Source organism: Puma concolor, chromosome B2 (genome assembly GCF_028749965.1).
Source record: "Puma concolor isolate L17-30 chromosome B2, mPumCon1.1.hap2, whole genome shotgun sequence".
Taxonomy (NCBI): domain Eukaryota; kingdom Metazoa; phylum Chordata; class Mammalia; order Carnivora; family Felidae; genus Puma; species Puma concolor.
Window position 1 is genome coordinate 2063899 of NC_141671.1, and position 16669 is coordinate 2080567.

The following is a 16669-nucleotide window of genomic DNA, read 5'->3' on the forward strand; positions in this document are numbered from 1 at the left end:
CAGGTAGAGCTGGGTTTACAAGACCATCACAGATATCGGGCAATAGCTAAAACCTCAAAATTTGATTAAAAAAAATCTGCTACGGGGGCGCGTGGCTGCTCAGTGGAGCCCGCGATCTCGGGTTCGAAGTTCAAACTCCTCGCTGGTTGTAGAGATTACTAAAAAATAACATGTTGTAAACAATTCCTATGGATACAGGAAGCAGAATAACGAGATCTGTGTCATAATCAATTCACACAAAGCACATAAGCAGCAGAGTTTCAAAGAGAAAACAAAAGGACAACGCTTTAGCCCAGCAACAAGGGCCGGAAATCCCCTCGCTTACACAGGCCCCCTCTCTTTGCTGGCAGACCCTTGGTGTCTAATCAAGGAACGATGGATTAACCTTTCCCCACCTGTTGTGTGCTGTCTCCAAACTCTCCAACACGGTCACCGCCTGCTCCCGCTCTCCGGGTGCTGTCCCCGCACCCAGGCCTGGAGCTCGGCGGGCAGGATGGTCATGAGCTGCTCCAGCACCAGCAGCTCCAGGATCTGCTCCTTGGTGTGCGTCTCGGGCCGCAGCCACGGGCCCAGGCATCTCCTGGTAACGGAAGAGCCTGAAGCGCTGGTGTAAGACCTCCTGATAAAGGTGCACCTCCCCCAGCCATCCAGGCTTCTGCTCCCAGGAAGGGTCCTTCTCTTCCTCCACCTTCGGTACACTCAGAGCCTCCTGTTCCTCCGCGGTGTGGACCTCAGGAGTATGTGTCTATTTCTGGGCTCTCTATTCCATTCTGTTCATCTATTTGTGTATTGTTTTTGCCAATATCATGTGTCTTGATTTCTGTAGATTTATAACTGGTCTTGAAGTTAGGAAGTGTCAGTCGTCTGTTGTTTCCTTCAATGCTGAGTTAGCTATTCTGGGTCTGTGGCCTCTCCCTATAGACTTTAGAATCAATTTGTTGGAGGGGCGCCTGGATGGCTTAGTTGGTTAAGTGTCCGACTCTTGATTTCAGCTCAGGTCATGATCTCATGGTCATGGGATGTAGCCCCGCACTGGGTTCTGCACTCACAGTGTGGAGCCTGCTTGGGATTCTCTCTCTCCCTCTCTCTCTGCCCCTGCCCCGCTCATGCTTGCTCTCTCTCTCTCTCAAAAAAAATAAATAAACATTAAAAAACCCAATTTGTTGGTATCTACAAAAGAACTAACTGGGATTTTACTGGGATTACATTGTATCTATAATTTAATTGGGAGGAATGACAATCATGACAACAGAGTACATGAAATATCTCCTACTGTATTTAGATCTTTGATTTCTTTCATCAGAGTTTTATAGTTTTCCTCATGGAGATCTTGTACACATTTTGTTAGATTTATACCAAATTATGTATTTATCTTTTTGGTGCTAAGGTAAATGTTAATTTCAAAATCCTGTTGTTCATTGCTGTTATATAAGAAAGCAATTTTTTCTGTATTAAGCTGAATCCTGCAACCTTGCTATAATCACTTATTAGGTCCAGGAAGGGTTTTTATTTTTATTTTTGTATTCTTTAGGATATTCTACAGAGACAATCGTGTTATGGCAAACAGCCAGTTTTATTTCTTCCTTCCCAAACTACATTACTTTCATTTCTTTTTCTCATTTGTTGCGTTACATAAGTCTTCCAGTATGGTGTTAAGTGGGAATGGTGAGAAGGGACATCTTTATCCTCTTCCTCATCTAAATAGGAAAGCATTTGTTTTTTTTTTACCATTAAATATAATGTTAGCTGTAGGTTTTTGTAGATGTTCTTTATTAAGTTGAGGAAGTTCCCTCTCTATCCCTAGTTTGCTGAGAGTTTTTATTATAAATGTGTTTGATTTTGTCAGATGCTTTTTCTGCATCTGTTGATATGATTATATGACATTTCTTCTTTAGCCTATTGATGAGACAATTACATTAACTGATTTTCAAATAGTGAACCAGATTTGCATACCAAGAATAAATTTCACTTGGATATAGTATACAGTTCTTTCTATACATTGTTGGAATGAATTTACTAATATTCTAATAAAGATTTTTCAATCTATCTATGAAATATATATTGGTCTGCAGTTTTCCCATCTTGTAATAACTTTGTCTGATTTTGGTATTGGGATAATACTGGCCTCATAAAATGAATTAGGAAGTATTCCTCTATGCTTTCATCGTCTTTAAGAGATAGTACAGCATTGGGGTGCCTGGATAGCTCAGTTGGTTAAGTGTCCCACTCTTGATTTCAGCTGAGGTCATGATCTCACAGTTTATGTGTTTGAGCCTTGCATTGGGCTCTGTGCTAACAGTGCAGAGCCTGCTTGGAATTTCTCTCTCCCTCTCTCTGCCCCTCCCCTGCTCACTCTCTTTCTAAAATAAATAAATGTAAAAAAAATGATATAGTACAGCAGTCACATAATTTTTATTTAAATATTTGGTAGAACTCACCAGTGAACCTATCTGTACCTGGTACTTTGGGAAGATTAATTATTGTCTTAATTTTTTTAATAGATATAAGCCAACTCAGATTGTCCATTTCTCCTTGTGTGAGTTTTGGTAATTGTGTTTGTGATTTTGTGACTTGTAATAAAAACCATATATTTGGTCTTCCTCCCCATTCAGTGTTGAGAGTGACAATGAGATCTTTTGTTATGTTAATAGGGTGAATTTTATGAAGCCCCTCAGGGTGGGGGCTTGGTTGTCAGAGGGGACAACCATGTGATTAGAAGGTTGGAACTTTAAGTACACCCCCCCCCCCCCAGCAAGGGGTGGCTGGAGATTGAGTTCAATCACCAATGGAAAATGATTTAATCAATCGTGTCTATGTAATGAAGCTTCCACAAAAACCCAAAAGAAGGGGGTTAGGAGAGCTTCCTGGTGGGTGAACACAGATTTGGGAAGAGTGGTATGCTCAGAGAGGGTATGGGAGTCCTGCACCATTCTTCAATACCTTACCCTGTGCATCTGTTCCTGAATTCTATCCTTTTCTAATAAACCAGTATTCTAGTAAGTAAACTGGTTCCCTGAGTTTTGGAGCCATTTTAGCAAATTAATCAAACCAAAGGATGGGGTCATTGGTCCCTCCCATCTATAGTTCGTTGTCTGAAGCTCAGGTAACAACCTAGGACTTGTGATTGGCATCTTAGGTGGGGAGAGGGGGCAGTCTTGCAGGACTGAGCCCTTAACAGAGAAAATCTGATGCCATCTCCAGGTAGATAGTATCAGAATTGAGTTGAATTGCATGACACCCACCTGATATCTGAGAACTGCTTGGTGGTGTGGGAAAAAAAGACCCACACATTGTAATTGAAATCAGAATTGTAGTGTCCTTCAAAAAATTGGTACGATTCATCTAGGTGAAAAAATTGAGGGCATAGAGTTGTTCATAATATTCCTTTTTTTAATATCTATAGAATCCACAGTGATATTAAAATTTGTGTCTTCTCTCTCTCTTTTCCTTAGCTAACCTGGCTAGAAGTTTATCAGTTTTATTGATCTTAAAAAAAATAAAAACAGCTTTTGGTTTCACTGATTTTTTTCTATTGATTTCCTGTTTTCAGCTTCACTTATATCTGCTCCAATTTTTATTTATTTTTCTTCTGCTCATTTTGGACTTAATTTGCTCTTCTAATTTCCTAAAATGGAAGCTTACATTTTTGATTTTAGACATTTTTTCTATTCTAATATATACATTCAGTGGTATAAATTTTCCTCTAAACAATGTTTCTGCTTCATCCCACAAATTTTGAGAAGTATTCATTTAGTTCAAAACATTTTTATATTTCTCTTGAGACTTCTTTGACCCATGTTTTATTTAGAAGTATGTTGTTTAACTTCCAAATATTTTGGGATTTTCCACTTATCTTTCTGTTACTGATTTCTTTTAAATCCATTGTGGTCTGAGAGCGTACTTAGTATGATTTGTATTCTTTTAAGTTTGTTAAGGTGTATTTTATGGCCATTGGAATGTGGCCAATATTGGTGAATGTTCCATGGGTGCTTGAGAGAAATGAGTATTCTGCTGTTGTTGGATAAAGTATTCTACAGATGTCCACTACAACCAAACTGAATGACACTGTTATTCAATCCGACTATGTCCTTACTCGTTTTGTGCCTACTGGATTTTTCCATTACTGAAAAAGGGATGTTAAGGGTTCCAAATCTACGAGTGGATTCATCTATTTCTCCTTGCATTTGTACCAGTTTTTGCCTTATGTATTTTGACACTCTATTGCTTGGTGCATATACATAAAATATTGTAATGTCTTCATGGAAAACTGACTCCTTTGTCATTATGTAATGTCCCTCTTTATCCCCAGTAAATTTTCTTGCTCTAAAGCTAGCTTTGTCTAAGATTAATATAGTTACTACAACTTCCTTTTTAATGTTTTTATTATTTTGGTAATTTGCATCCAAGTTAGTTAGCATATAGGGCTATAATGATTTCAGGAGTAGATTCCAGTGATTCATCCCCTATGTATAACACCCTGTGCTCATCCTGACAGGTGTCCTCCCTAATGCTCCTTGCCCATTTAGCCCATCCCCCCTCCCACAACCCGTCCAGCAACCCTCAGTTTGTTCTCTGTATTTAAGAGTCTCTTATGTTTTGTCCCCCTCCCTGTTTTTGTATTATTTTTGCTTCCCTTCCCTTATGTTCATCTGCTTTGTGTCTTAAATTCCTCATATGCATGAAGTCATATGAGATCTGTCTTTCTCTGAGTGGCTAATTTCACTTAGCATAATACCCTTTAGTTCCATTCACACCTTTCTTTTTTTTTTTTTAAGTTTATTTTATTTTGAGAGAGAGAAAGAGAAAACACAAGTGGGGGAGGGGTAGAGAGAGAATCCCAAGCAGGCTCAGGGCTTCAATCTCACGAATCGAATCATGAGATCATGACCTGAGCCAAATCAAGAGTGGGATGCTTAACTGAGTGAGCCACCCAAGCACCTCTACTCTACCTTTTTTGTTTTTATTATTTTTGAGAGACAGAGAGAGACAGAGTGTGAGCAGGGGAGGGGCAGGAAGAGAGGGAGACACAGAATCCGAAGCAGGCTCCAGGCTCTGAACTGTCAGCACAGAACCAGACATGGGGCTCAAACCCACAAGCCAGCTGTAAGATCATGACCTGAGCCAAAGTTGGACGCTTAACTGACTGAGCCCCCAGGCACCCCTCCACCTTTCTTATGATGAGTGTTAGCATGGTGTATCTTTGTTCATCTCTTTAATCTGTGTCTTTACATTTAAAGAGTGGTTCTTGTAGAGAACTTAAAGTTGGGTCTTGATTTCTTCTTTTAATTAGAAAAAAAAAATTTTTAATGTTAATTTATTTTTGACAGAGAGAGAGAGACAGAGCATGAGTGGGGGAGGGACGGAGAGAGAGGGAGACTCAGAATCTGAAGCAGGCTCCAGGCTGTCAACACAGAGCCCTATGTGAGTCTTGCACTCACGAACCGAACCGTGAGATCATGACCTAAGCCAAAGTCGGATGCTTAACCGACTGAGCCACCCAGGCACCCCTTTTTTCTTTGTTTTTAATTCACTGTCTTTCTCTCTTTTTTTTAATGATCTAGGAGGTTCCCCCCACCCACCTTTTTTTTTTAATTTAAATTTTATTTAACCAGCCTCTGTCTTTTAATTGGTATATTTAGACCGCTGATGTTTAAAGTGATTATTGAAGGGCACCTAGCTGGCTCAGTTGGAGGAACATGTGTCTCTTGATCTCGGAGTCATGAGTTCAAGCCCCACAATGGGTGTAGAGATTACTTAAAAATAAATAAAACTTTAAAAAAAATGAAGTGATTATTGGTGCCCCTGGGTGGCTCAGTTGGTTAAGTGTCCAACTTCCGTTCAGGTCCTGATCTCAGTTTGTGATCAGCCTGAATTGGGCTCTGCGCTGACAGCTCAGAGCCTAGAGCCTGGTTCCAGTTCTGTGTCTCCCTCTCTCTCTGCCCCTCCCTCACTCACACTCTGTCTCTGTCTTTGAAAAATGAATAAATGTTAAAAAATTTTTTTAAATGAAGTGATTATTGATATAGTTCAGTTAATACCTATAATTTTTGTTACTGTTGTCTATTCATGGCTCTTGTTTTTTTTTTTTTCTTCTTCCACTCTTTCTGCCTTCTGAGGCTTTAATTGAGCATTTTATCTGATTTCATTCCTCTCCCTTAGCATATGAATTATACTTTGCCTTTTGCCTCAAAGTTCTTATTCTTTTCCCTCCTTTTAATTCTTTTCTCCTTGCCTTTCAGTTTGGCAAGTTTCTATCGGTGACATTTCTTCAACCTCTCTGATTCTTTGGCCTCGTCCAGTCTATTGATGAATCCTTCAAAGCATTCTTCATTTGTTAGGGTGTTTATTATTATTTCCTTTTCATTAATTCTTAAAGTTTCCATCTGTTTACATTACCAGTCTGTTCTTGCATGTTGTTTACTTTTCCCATTAGAGCCTTTAGCATATTAATCATAGTTCTTTTAAATTCCTGGTCTGGGGCGCCTGGGTGGCGCAGTCGGTTAAGCGTCCGACTTCAGCCAGGTCACGATCTCGCGGTCCGTGAGTTCGAGCCCCGCGTCAGGCTCTGGGCTGATGGCTCAGAGCCTGGAGCCTGTTTCAGATTCTGTGTCTCCCTCTCTCTCTCTACCCCTCCCCCGTTCATGCTCTGTCTCTCTCTGTCCCAAAAATAAATAAACGTTGAAAAAAAAAAAAATTAAAAAAAAAAAAAAATTCCTGGTCTGGTAATTCCAACATCTCTGCTGAATCTAAGTTTAGTTTTGATTACTGCTACCTTACTTTAAATTTTAAATTATTATTATTATTATTATTATTATTATTATTATTATTTAGTAATCTCTACAACGTAGGGCTCAAACTCATGACCCTGAGATCAAGAGTCACATGCACTATCGATTGAGCCAGTCAGGTGCCCCTGCTTTTTACCTTTTAGTGTGCCTTCTTTTGTTGTTGTTTTTTGAAAACCAGACATAATAAATTAGGTAAAAAGAACTGAGGTAAATAGGTCTTTAGATAAATAGTGCGGGATTTTATGTGTTTGTAGGTAGAATTTGGGTATTTATTGTTTGCTATAGCTGTAGGTATCAGAGCTAAAGTTTGGTCTGGTGTCTGTGTTTTTGCCTTACCTTTTGCTTCTGGGTTTCCCTCTGGACTTCTTAAATAGAACTAAGCTGTGCAATTGTTCCAATTGTTTCCCTTGTTATATAGGATCCCTATTAATCTGGCGATAGGGTGAGGGGAGAGCAGCATTCTAGAGTCCTGAGATTAGGTTTCAGTCTTTCAGGGAGTCTGTGGCCTTGGACTGTGATATTCACAAGTGCTTCTCAGTTTTTGTTCCCTTTCCGTCCTTACATGAGACAGGAAGGACAGAACAGGCTGGGGCTTGCTCTTCCCCTGTATGGGAAGGTAAGACCAGGCCTGGGTATTCCCTTCCCCTACATGGAATGAATAGATTTTAATATTTTTTATCGAGACATAATTCACAGGACATAAAATTCACCCTCTTAATGTGTAATATTCAGTGATTTTTAGTATATTTACAAATTTGAGATACCATCATCACTATCTAATTCTAGAACATTTTCATCACCCCAAAATAAATCCACACCATTAGTAGTGTCTAATGATTGTCCAGTCTATTGATGAGTCCTTCAAAGCATTCTTCATTTGTTATGGTGTTTTTTATTATTATTTCCTTTTCATTAATTTTTAAAGTTTCCATCTCTGTTTACATTACCAGTCACTTCCCATACCTCTCACCATGAATCTACTTTCTGTCTCTGTGGATTTTCCTATTTGGGACATTTTGTAAAATAGAATTATACACTATGTGGCCTTTTTTTGTCTTCCTTCATTTAGTGTAATGTTTTCAAGGTTCATCCATGTTACAGCATGTATAAATACTTCATTCCTTGTTATGGTTGAATAATGTACCATTGTATGATGATAGCACAATTGTTTATTCATTTATTAATCAACAGAAATGGATTGTCTCTACTTTTTGGTTATTATGAATAGTTCTACTGTGAACATTTATGTACAGTTTTTTTTTAATTTATTTTTTTTAACTTACATCCAAATTAGTTAGCATATAGTACAACAATGATTTCAGGAGATTCCTTAGTGCCCCTTACCCATTTAGCCCATCCCCCCTCCCACAACCCCTCCAGTAACCTTCAGTTTGTTCTCCATATTTATGAGTCTCGTCTGTTTTGCCCCCCTCCCTGTTTTTATATTATTTTTGTTTCCCTTCCCTTATGGTCATCTGTTTTGTCTCTTAAAGTCCTCATATGAGTGAAGTCATACGATTTTTGTCTTTCTCTAATTTCACTTAGCATAATACACTCCAGTTCCATCCACGTAGTTGCAAATGGCAAGATTTCATTCTTTTTGATTGCCGAGTAATACCCCATTGTGTATATATACCACATCTTCTTTATCCATTCATCCATCGATGGACATTTGGGCTCTTTCCATACTTTGACTATTGTTGATACTGGTGCTATAAACATTGGGGTGCATGTGCTCCTTTGAAACAGCACACCTATATCCCGTGGGTAAATACCTAGTAGTGCAATGGCTGGGTCATAGGGTAGTTCTATTTTTAGTTTTTTGAGGAACCTCCATACTGTTTTCCAGAGTGGCTGCACCAACTTGCATTCCCATATGTACAGTTTTTTTTTTTAATGTTTTTATTTATTTTTGAGGCAGAGAGAGACAGAGCATAAGCAGGGGAGGGGCAGAGAGAGAGGGAGACACAGAATCTGAAGCAGGCTCCAGGCTCTGAGCTGTCAGCACAGAGCCCGACTCGGGGCTCGAACTCACAGACTGTGAAATCATGACCTGAGCTGAAGTCAGACACTTAATGGACTGAGCCACCCAGGCGCCCCCATATGTACAGTTTTTATTTGAACACCTGTTTTCAAATTTTTTAAAAATATATAACTAGGAGGGGAATTGCTGGGTTATATGGTAACTCTATGTTTAACTTTCTGAGGAACTTCTAAACGATTTTCCAAGGTGGCTACACCATTTTATATTTTCACCAGCAATGCAGGAAGGTTCTAATTTCTCTACATCCCTGTGAACACCTGTTCCTATCTTTATTATAGCTACCTTACTGGGTGTGAAGTGGTATCTCATGGCTTTGATTTGAATTTTCCTAATGTAGAATGACGTGCATCTTTTCATGGACTTATTGTCCATTTGCATATCTTCTTGGAAGAAATATCTATTCAAAGCCTTTGGCCATTTTTAAATTGGGTTGTCAGTCTTTTTGTTGCTGAGTTGTAAGCGTTCTTTATGTATCCTGGGTACTAGACCCATATCAGATATATGACTTGCCAAGATTTTCTTCTGTTCCATGGGAGGTCTTTTCACTTTGTTGATAGTGTTCTTTGAAGCAAAAAAGGTTTATAATTTGATGAAGTCCAATTTCTCTTCTTAATTTTGTTTCTTGAGTTTCTGGTGTTACTGAAGAAATCACTGCCTTAATCCAAGGTCATATTTACACCAGATTTCTTCTAAATGTTTTAAAGTTTTAGCTCTCACCTTTACATCTTTGATCCATTTTAACTTAAAATTTTAAGCGTTTTAAAAATTGATTTTTGAGAGGGTTAGGGTGGAGCAGAGACAGGAGAATCCCGAGCAGGCACAGAGCCCAATGTGGGGCTCAAACTCATGAACCAGGAGATTGTGACCTGAGCCAAAATCAACAGTCAGAGGCTTAACCAACTGAGCCACCCAGGTGTCCCTCCCAGATGTGTTTCTACTATCAATTGCTTTTCTTGGATTTTGTGTCATCTGTCTTCTCATGTTCCTAATTTTTAAAATTTGTTTTTGCAAAATTGCTTATAGAAATAGTTTCAGACCTAAGAGAATATTACATTCTTATAGAGACGACCTCCCAGTACCTGTGGGCACTGGCATTATGGAATCACTTAAATCCACTGTAGAGATTAGGATTCAAAGCAGAGCAGTGGCCCCTGTGAGAGCCTATGTGTGGTTCGTGTACTTTTAGAGGACAGTCTTTGGGGTCCCACACACCAGAGTGAGGGCATTTACCTGCACTACCTCCTATGTTGGCAGTCTCCAGAATCTAACTTTGGTGACTTTTTTTTCTGTGACCCTATCAAGAGTTTGACTCACCCTCTCAGGTACCCTTTCCAGAATCAGAAGATGCCCAAAGAAAGGATCATCTCCTTAAATATACATACTCTTTCACTCTAATCTTTTATTCTCAAATTAGCTCTTTAATGTGTTTGGATAGATTTTTTTAAAAGCATTTTGCCCAGCGTCCCCACTTCTCAGTGGGAGAACTGGTCCATAGGACTCTGTCCACCATTACCCCAAGCAGAATTCCGGGTGCATGTTCTTGCAGTCTGAATAGCTATTAAGTGATTTCTGTTCCACTCCTATTTTAACATTCTAACCTAAGAGAACATTTACATATCACTAATTTGATTACTCTTCAAAAAGAAGAATATACCACAGGTAATATTTCCCAAGAAACTATGGACTCGGAGGTTAGAACTGACCTGCTGTAACTCTCAGAGGCAGGCAGTTTATCTCATTCTGTAAATTTAAATGAGACAACTCCAGGATGTCACTCAGCAATTTACATCTATGTCCTTTCTACAATGTGGCTGAGAAAATACTGCTTTCGTAAGTCCCCCGTCTTCAGGAGCAGTTGGGTGGAGGAAGAGGGAAGTGCCTGTAAGAAAAGTCTTTCGGGGCGCCTGGGTGGCGCAGTCGGTTAAGCGTCCGACTTCAGCCAGGTCACGATCTCGCAGTCCGTGAGTTCGAGCCCCGCGTCGGGCTCTGGGCTGATGGCTCAGAGCCTGGAGCCTGTTTCAGATTCTGTGTCTCCCTCTCTCTCTGCCCCTCCCCCGTTCATGCTCTGTCTCTCTCTGTCCCAAAAAAATAAATAAACGTTAAAAAAAAAAAAATTTAAAAAAGAAAAGTCTTTCATCTGGGACTCAGCCCGGTGTGGCTGAAGAATGCTCTGGGCTGACAGGCAGACTGTGCCGAGAATGTTCCTTTTTTCTCAAACAGCAAAACTTCTGGGAGGCACTAACTTATATCCCACATTCACTTGTTCAAAAATAACTGTTCCAGCCGCATCCTCTCATCTCTGTTAAGGTCGCTCTGTTCTTCCACGCCAAAACACTTGGGTGATTCTTGCCTCTTCTTTCGATCTTATCCATGAGCAAAATCCTTGTGGCATGGTCTTCAATGTGTAACCAGGATCCATCACTTCTCACCACCTCTGCTGAGCACCTGTGTCCAAGGCACTGTTCCTGCCTAGATTACCTCATTGGTTCCTAACTGTTCTCTTAGCTCCCACTCCTGTCCCTTTATATGCTTCACAAGGCAGCTAGAGGAATCCTTTCAAAGCCTAAGACCGATTACGCCACATCTTTGCTTAAAATCCAGCCATAAGCTTTCCATTTCACTCAGGGTAAAACCCAAAGGTCATTTCTATAGGCCATCCCCCTTCACCTGTGTCCTCCTCTCTTCTTGTTGTCTCACCGGCCATGCTATTTCTCCAGTATGTCAGCACCTTTGCACCTGCTACACTCCCTTTCTGGGATGTTCTTAGAAAAGTATTTTGTTTCCCCTTTACACACAGCATGGTCTGGTATGTAGCTTTTAGGATCACACTGCATTTTAAGTAGCAGTATCAGTTCGCATCACCAGACCCTGAGAAGTCAGGCATTATTTTTGAAGTTGAGGTTTCTTTATTTCTGTCTTGGAGATCTGCCTCACCCCACGGCGCCACCAGATGAGAAAGTACCTGCATTGTTTGGAAGTCTGCAGCTCCCAAAACCCATGTGGGACAGGTGACATCACCATCAGGTTAAGATACCAGATAGATCTGTTAGTTCACACGGAAAAAGAACAATTACGTGCTAGTGCAATTTACACTGTGCATAACCTGTGGGCCAGCAGTTTCATTCCTGTGTATGCTCCTCAGAAAAACACTCCCAAAGGTGTTCAGAGCAAAGCTGGTGAACACCCTAAATGGCTTTCACTTAGTCATTAGAGCAAATGACTTAAGTAACCACCTCACAGCAGAGGATTCAACCTGCCTAGTGAATTGTTATTCATAATTCATTGGCTTCAAAAAGCAGAAGGGCATAGAATGAGATAGAACACAACGATTTACGGGTGACTGGAAGGAACTGGGAGAAATGGGACTGGGATGGGGGGGTAGAGATAAAATAAAATGTATAAAAACAAAAGGCCACACACAGACCAATGATTATGATATTCCATGAAGTGAGTTCACAACGAATCCACACTGAATAATAACCACTCTCATTTGTGGACAGGCCTGGGAAGGTGGGAGATCCAATGACAAACTGTGACAGCTCCCTCTTCAGGCTGACTTGCTATCAACCCACAAGCAGGACCCTTCACTGAGCACATGCTCAAGCCTTCTCCGTATGGGTCACTATTCCTTCCATATATTAGACACACAAAGTGAACAAGGTAAATTTGGTCTGTTGTTTAGCAAATCATAAGTTCACATGGCCCACCCATGTGTCTTCATCTACTTTTTCTGCCCAAAGGCATAGGAAATTCTGTGAAACGATTTACCAAACCATAGATATCTGCAGCATTTCCCAGATACTAACACTCTAAAAATAAAAGGGAGTAAGTCTGGTAGAAATGCGTCAAAGGAATTAATGTCAAAATCATTCTTAGAAAAACTATTTTAATTAGCATCATGAATTCCAAGCCAAAAATAAATGTAATAATGTTTCAATCATCAAAGGTTGTGAATAAAGACTTTCCCCCCATTCTCTACCTTTACTACAGAAAATGAAAGCTAACTGTGCCAAAGAAAGTTAAATACCCATAGAGATCTGTCACAGATGTTTTAATTCACTTTTCCCCATGAAGTGACCTGACAAAGTCTCTAATAAACACTTGTCTTAATTCCATAAAATGGTCAAATGATTGTATGCAGTTGGATTTTTAAAGTTTTTATTTATTTAATAATCTCTAGGCCCAATATGGGGCTCAAACTCATGACCCTGAGATCAAGAGTTGCATGCTCTTCCTACTTGTGATGCTTGATGTTGAAAAAGTCCTGTACTATACCTTTACCATATATTTGACAATTGAAGTTTATTTTTGTTGTGTATCCTTTGATGTCTGAAGAAAGGAGTTCATACCCGCCCCAGGCAGAAGACTTCTCTCCAGTACAGACTGATGTTTGGTAAGATTTGAACTTTGACTGAAGGCTTTCCCGTATCACTTACACTCAAAGAGGAATCTCTGATCCACTGTAAGAACTGAGCTAACGCTGAAAGGTCCCCAGAGCAGTCACACATATAGGGCTTTGCTCCAGGGTGTATTTACTGATGGAGAAGACTGATCTTAGTGAAGGCCTTCCCACATTTTTCCATTTATGGGTTTTCTGGCAAGAAGCGCTGCTTCCAAATGAAGACCTTCCACCTACGCACTCGCGTCCAAGATGAATTTGCTTCTGTTTGATGAGAGCTGAGCTCACACGAACATTTACAGCACTGAAGATATCCTCATGGGTCCTCTGACACCTGACAAGACCCTCCCAGTATCCGCAGGCTTTGCCACATTCTTTACTCTCATGGGACTCTTCTTTAGGTGGCTTCTCTGCTGTGCAGTGCCACGGGACCTGGGTTTACACTGAAGGTCCTTCCGGGCTGAGAATCCTCATAGGGTTTCCTCAAGTCTGCTGGGGCTCAGTCAGGACTGCTGGTGCTCCAGGGCTTGTTTTCTCAGGGAGAGGCATTTCTGGAGCACTCACGTTAGACTGAGCAGCAGATGCTTTTATCACAGCTGAAGCTGAAATTGTGCGCAAGGTGAAGGGAGAATTTCCCACTCCCAGGGCACTGACAGAAGTGAACTTCAGGGCAGGTTCTCCCAAGTGTCTTTACCAGAGTGATACTTATCAGTGAGACTTATCCCTTTATCAGAGTGATACTGTCCTTGGCTTGAAGCAGTGCAAGCTGTGATTCCTCAAAGGGGCTCCTCCCTCACTTGGCTGACCTATTCAGAAGCCCCTGGACTTGTGGAGGCCCTGGGGAATGTTCCCATTTAGTCCTCTGTGCTAGACTTCCGCAAAACTCTGCAGGGAGATAGACTCCTTGTCTAAGGCCAGGAGTCACCCTCTGAAAGAACAGGCTGATCATGAAATAGGCACCCTTTCCTTAGAGGGGGAAAAGGAGTCAAATGTAACAAATGAGAGCAGCCTAGGAGAGAAATCACCCAGAATAGGGCTTTTCATATGCAAAAGTCCTAAGTAAGACTGTACACGTGTTTTTCATTAATTTCTGCTCTTTCCCTTTGCTTTCTTTGGGCTATTTTCCTGTGCTTTTTTAAAAGTGCTCAAATATGGATGTTTAAGAGCACTTTTTTCATCCTTTCTTCTCTTCTAAGTATAGGACCTATATATTTTAAAAATCTTTTTAATGTTTTTATTTATTTTTGAGATAGAGAGAGAGACAGAGCATGAGCAGGGGAGGGGCAGAGAGAGCCAGAGACACAGAATGTGAAACAAGCTCCAGGATCTGAGCTGTCAGCACAGACCCCGACGCGGGGCTCGAACTCACGGACCGCGAGATCATGACCTGAGCTGAAGTTGGACGCTTAATGGACTGAGCCACCCAGGCGCCCCTAGCATCTATATTTTTAAATGAAATAATTTACCAAAGGAGCTTGAAAAGGTACCTGGAACAGAGAAGGTCCCAGTAAGTGGAAGTTACTACTACTAGTATATTCTCACTAACATAAAATAGAAGTAAAACAGAAGGAACGGACTAGGGAGGAGACGCAACACTTCTTCAAGTCGCCTGTGAACGTAACCACATATAAAGGAGCAGACTAAAGAGGCCATCACGTCAGCAAAGCATTTTACTATCTATCTGGAGAGATTACAAAAATCTCAAAGCTGGAAGGGATGTCAAAATATTTGACATGTCTCCTTTATTTTTAAGGATATAGAAACTGAGGCTCAGCTACGTGGCATTAGTCTAGCCTAATATGGTTACTTAGAGGTAAAAACAGATTGGAACCAAGGGCTCTCGAATCTCACCTTGAAAGTTTTTACCAGCATAACACACTGGCTCCTTGAGGCCCACGACGGCATAGGAACAACCTTCATGCTGAAACTTTCACGTTACAGCTTAGTAGTTAAGAGAACAGGTCATCACCTTACACTCCTGGTTTCAATCCCCGGCTTGACCATTTCCTGGCCAAATGACCAAGTTATTTAATGTCTCTGCTCCTCAACTTCTGCAGCTGTAAAATGGTAGTGGTATGTATCTCATACCACTGTTTGTTATTGACAAATACACACATAAGGCACTCAGAAAAAGCCCCGACATAGAAAGCATTCCATAAACATTGGCCCTCTCGATGGTAGATTTTATCAATTTTTTTTGGTTCCTCATGGCCATCTTTGTAAGGATTATTTTCCCCCACCCTATCGTTAAGCTTGGCTATTTGACCTGCTTTGGCTAATGAAACATAAATGCAAATGATATATGCTCTCCTGTAAAAGCCACTGTGTGTTCCTGCCACCGTTTTTCTTTTACTTCTCAAGCCTGGGTCCTGGAGTGGACAGAACGTGTTGCAGATCTGCAAGTGAGCCACAGCTGACACACAACATAAGCAAGACCAAGTCCTGTACCGTGAGCAACAGATTTGGGGTGGTAGCTGGGGGTGGGGGGAGGTGCTGGTTACATAACAAAAGTCTAGTTGATAATTACACTAAGTCAACTTGTACACTCTCATACCATTTCGTGCACCAGCTGCCAGGTGTTGGTGGTCAGTTAACACAGACAAAATGAAAGTCAGAGGTGCACCTGGGTGGCTCAGCCAGCTGAGCGTCCAACTCTTGGTTTTGGCTCAGGTCACGATCTCCGGGTCCATAGGTTCGAGCCCCGCATCGGGTTCCGTGCTGAGAGAGAGGAGCCTGCTTGGGATTCTTTCTCTCTCTCCCTCTCCCTGCCCCTCCTGTGTTCTCTCTCTCTCAAAATTAACAAATAAACATTAAAAAAGAAAAAAAAGTAACAGCTAAGCCTTGAATCCCTGCTACGGCATTAACAAGACGCTCAACACGAGAAAGTGCTGGCGCCTGCAGTGTTCCATTCTTACTCATCTGACAGCGTCAGGCAAGGGACAGGAGAACCAGCACGGCTGTGGGGACTGTCTCACTGCCAAGAGAGCACTCCTGGGGGCCGGGGGAGAGCCGGGAGTGGAAAAGTACGGAATAGAGAGTTAGAGTGGGGAAAAGTGTGCTCAAGTTTCCTCTACCCCAGCGAGAGAGTCTTGGCAGAGTTGCTTGGGCAAGGTCCCCAATACCAGGCCTCCAGGTGGAGGTGTGGCCTGCAGCACGAGGATGCCTACAAGCCCTGCCATCCTTGACGGCAACACAGAGACTGCACACGGTGGCTGTGCCTGGGAGTCCAGCGTGGGAGGGTGGCTCTGCCCCACGAGGGGCAAACAAGCTGGACTCCTCGGGTAAGACGATTTGCTCCACAGAATACCTAAATGTAATGTAAAGTTACAATCATTAGGAAAATGTGGTACCGACCCAAGGAAATACGAATAAACCAATGGAACGTAACAGAGGAACCAGAAACAGACCTATGCATATAGGACAATTGATATATGCAAA

The 16669-nt window shown here is 41.3% G+C and overlaps 1 protein-coding gene and 1 pseudogene across 6 annotated transcripts in view; both read right to left on the reverse strand.

The window, feature by feature from the left end:
- LOC112853598 (uncharacterized) overlaps positions 1 to 16669 on the reverse strand; it is a 32431-nt gene that overhangs the window by 3818 nt on the left and 11944 nt on the right. For 2 of the 6 annotated variants that reach the window (XM_086705768.1, XM_086705763.1), the window contains exon 4: positions 12699 to 14159. The exons of 2 other annotated variants lie outside the window; for them this stretch is intronic. The gene's annotated coding sequence lies outside the window, so the exon portion shown is untranslated. Of the gene's footprint in view, positions 1 to 12698; positions 14160 to 15838; positions 16539 to 16669 lie in introns of those variants that run through there. 2 more of the 6 variants (XM_086705767.1, XM_086705764.1) reach the window with 1 other exon arrangement.
- LOC147580582 (zinc finger and SCAN domain-containing protein 31 pseudogene) lies at positions 9 to 16410 on the reverse strand (annotated as a pseudogene).